The sequence below is a fragment of the Myotis lucifugus genome, unplaced genomic scaffold, assembly GCF_000147115.1.
Source record: "Myotis lucifugus unplaced genomic scaffold, Myoluc2.0 scaffold_123, whole genome shotgun sequence".
Taxonomy (NCBI): domain Eukaryota; kingdom Metazoa; phylum Chordata; class Mammalia; order Chiroptera; family Vespertilionidae; genus Myotis; species Myotis lucifugus.
The window spans coordinates 2,859,493-2,863,349 of record NW_005871171.1 but is presented as its reverse complement, the minus strand read 5'-3'; the positions used below and the strand labels follow the sequence as shown (position 1 = coordinate 2,863,349).

Here is a 3,857-nt window from a genome sequence, read left to right as displayed (position 1 = left end):
CAAACAAAAGGAATCCAAAGAGGACCACACCAAGACACATCATAATTAAAATGCCAAGAGCAAAAGACAAAGAGAGAATCCTAAAAGCAGCAAGAGAAAGAAAATCAGTTACCTACAAGGGAATACCCACACAACTGTCAGCTGATTTTTCAACAGAAACTATGCAGGCCAGAAAGGAGTGGCAAGAAATATTCAAAGTGATGAATGCCAAGAACCTACAACCAAGAGTACTTTATCCAGCAAAGCTATCATTCAGAAGTGAAGGCCAGATAAAGAGCTTCACAGATAAGTAAAAGCTAAAGGAGTTCATCACCACCAAACCAGTATTAGATGAAATGCTGAAAGGTATCCTTTAAGAAGAGGAAGAAGAAGAAAAAGGTAAAGATACAAATTATGAACAACAAATACACATCTATCAACAAGTGAATCTAAGAATCAAGTGAATAAATAATCTGATGAACAGTATGAACTGGTGATTGTAATAGAATCAGGGACATAGAAAGGGAATGGACTGACTATTCTTGCGGGGGGGGGGGGGAGGAGTGTTGGGGGTGTGAGGGAAGAGATTGGACAATAATCGTGCACCTATGGATGAGGACAGTGGGTGGGGAGTAAGGGCGGAGGGTGGGGTGGGAACTGGGTGGAGGGGAGTTATGGTGGGAAAAAAGAGGAACTAATGTAATAATCTGAACAATAAAGATTTAATTGAAAATAAATAAATATAGTCCTACAATTGGTTGGTGTCTGAAGGGGCGTGGCTAGGCCCTGGGGGGCGTGGCTGCACTCTAGGGCGGACCCAGCCAGCTTAAAACCCTGCAGAGTAGCAGCGACCCACCTGTGGTGGCTGTTCAGCGTGGAGGCATGGAGGAGTGCGCTTGCCTCTGTGGCGTGGGCTCTTCACGGGGATGTTGGTGTAGTCAGAAGCGCCAGGGCCCAGCTGAGAAGGCAGTGGCCGAGGGCAAGCCGGCCCCGGCAGAAAAGCACCTCGAGGCGGCCGCGGCGTGGTGCTGTGCGGAGAGTGGAGGAATCGCGAGCCCCATGCCGCCCCCGCACTGCTCACTGCAAGACCTGCCGGTGGAGATGCTGGTAGAGATCTTCGCCTTGCTCCCTGGCACGGACCTGCTCAACCTGGCCCAGGTCTGCACTAAATTCGACCACATCCTGCACATCGACAGCATCTGGAGACGTCGCTGCCGGGAGGAGTATGGTGTTCGTGAAAACTTGCAGAACCTGGACATGATCGGTATGTCTTATCGAGAAGTCTATGCGAAGATCTTCCCATACAGAAACCTTTTGGGTTTGTGGCAGCTAGATTCAAGCTATAGAGAACTGCTGAATGTAGTGATGGATGGTTTAGGCATTACTGGTTGGATAGAGCATTCTTACCTTTACAACCATGTGGATGACCAAATGCAATTGGTGCCCGCATTTAGAATTCGCCTGAGGAAGAGGAAATCAGCCACGCTGGAGTACAAGAACGGCCACTTCAGGTCTTTCCACCTCTGCCGCATGCAGATTCAGAAGGACAGGTTCAGCATCCAGTGCAACGAGAGAGACCACCAAAAGGATACACCAATGCGGTGTAGGGGAAAACAGAGGCTCGTGCTGTCACAGGAGGACAGATTGCGGTGTGTCTACTGCCTGACCTACCGCCGCGTCTACCTCCCACCCAGCCACCCAGACGACCTAATCAGGCCAGGCCTCTTCCAAGGGAAATGCGATGCCTTCGGCCTAACGATATCCATGCTCAGCTTCCACGGGAAGTATGCCAGGGTCACGAATATCACGGGATTCTCCTTCGGGACGCCAGAGATCCACCTCATGCGCCGCATCCCGCTGCGAGATGGCGAGATCTTCCGCGACTTCAACGAGCTCTCCCGCGTGGTCCAGGAGATTGATGAGCAGGTGATCCGGGAGCAGCACCACCAGCAGCAGCAAGAAGACGGGACTGAGGAAAGCCAGGGCCATGGCTGGCAGAGCCCTGCCCAGCCCAGCGTCGGGGAGTCCGGGGCTGCAGCTGCGGAGGAGCAGCCTGTCCCGTTTGTTCTGCCTGTGGGCGTGCACTCAAGAGACCAGAACTACCCCCGGACCTGCAGGACGTGTTTCTATGGCGTGGACACTGTTACCTCATATGGCTCAGTCTGGCGCGACCCTGGGATCTTCATCCTGTTCGATGACAACCACTTCGGGTTCATCTGGCTGGAGACGAAACACTTCTTCCTGTTCGGCAGAGTCCAGAACACCTTCCAGAATGTGGAGGCACCATCCCCGCAGGCCTTCCTGGACATGCTCTCGAACATTCAGTTCTGACCCCCCGGGGGAGCAGCTTGCATGCACTTTGAAGATTTGACCTTCTTACCAGGTTACCCACCTTGTTTGTTTTTTAAATCCTCACCCGAGGATATTTTCCCATTGATGTTTAGAGAGAGTGGAGGAGAGAGGGAAAGACAGAAATAATCGATGTGAGAGAAACACATCAGTCAGTTGCCTCCTGCCCAAGCCTGGAACAGGGCCAGGCTGGGTAGGAGCCAGCAATTGAGGTAGAAATAGACCTTAGACCAGTGGTCTCAACCTTCCTAATGCTTCGACCCTTTAATACAGCTCCTCATGTTGTGGTGACCCTCAATTTCATTGTTACAAATTGAACATAATTAAAGCATAGTGATTAATCACTCCCCCCCCAAAAAAAAAATAAAGACATCTTACTTACTATCTCTTGTTCATTTATTAACATTGAATTCATGGCCAATAGCAATAGAGCTTATTCCTTATGAAAGCTTATCTAACAGATACATTATTTCCATAAAGCATAGCTAGTGCTTTGGCACTAAGGTTGCGGGCTATTTTAAACAGCAGGGGCCACAGGCTCCTGGGATGGCGTCTTCAGAGACAATTGAGGACTGTTCTCATTCCTCATGGGGATCTGAAGAAAAGAAGGAACATGGGGGAAAGGTAGAAAGCAACAGCTCCTCAGACTCCAGCAGTAGCGATGAAGATGCCAGCAGCTCCAGCTCATCTTCCTCGGGGGATACCTCTGACTCGGACTCCAACTGAGCTTTGTTCCTTCCTAGGTGGTGGGACAGAGAACTTCCCAACAGAAGTCTTTGGCATCTATGTACATTGCAGGGCTCTCCGCCCTGTCCCTGTTTATTGCTTTACTTCCTTCCTTTCCCCTCCTCCTCCTCAATACAGAGTAGGATGGGTTGGGGAGCGGGGAATTGGGACAGAACTCTCAATATCAGGTCCACACACCTGGGAAGAGAGGTTCCTGCTGGGAGAAGAAATACATCTGAGCCTGTATTGGGTTCCCCTATACCAGTGATGGCGAACCTTTTGAGCTCAGCGTGCCAGCAGTTTGAAAAACCCTAACTTAACTCTGGTGCCATGTCACATATAGAAATGTTTTGATATTTGCAACCATAGTAAAACAAAGACTTATATTTTTGATATTTATTTTATATATTTAAATGCCATTTAACAAAGAAAAATCAACCAAAAGAATGAGTTTGCCTGTCACCTCTGACGTGTGTCATAGGTTCGCCATCACTGTCCTGCACCATCAGTACCACTCCCTCTAGGAGCCCCAAGCAATGAAGGGTCTTGAAACAGATGATTGGGCACCTGTGAGTAGCACACTGCACTGGACTGCGTATTTGTGAAGAAATAAGTTTTGCTTTCCTCATTTTCTGTCTGCCAGAGGTGGTCGGGGGCCACCAACAGCCTGTGACTCCTACATTCTCTGCAAGAACTCTACCTCTGGACTCTTATACTACATCTGGTGTGAGAAAGGAGATGCCAATCTTTAGGTGAGAGTGGGCAGCATCAGGTAGCAGGCAATATTTATACATGTATATTTA

At 49.2% G+C, this 3,857-nt stretch overlaps 1 pseudogene; it reads left to right on the top strand.

Moving 5' to 3' along the window:
• The first annotated feature begins 861 nt into the window (after positions 1–861).
• LOC102436682 lies at positions 862–3,054 on the top strand (annotated as a pseudogene).
• Positions 3,055–3,857: the final 803 nt, after the last annotated feature.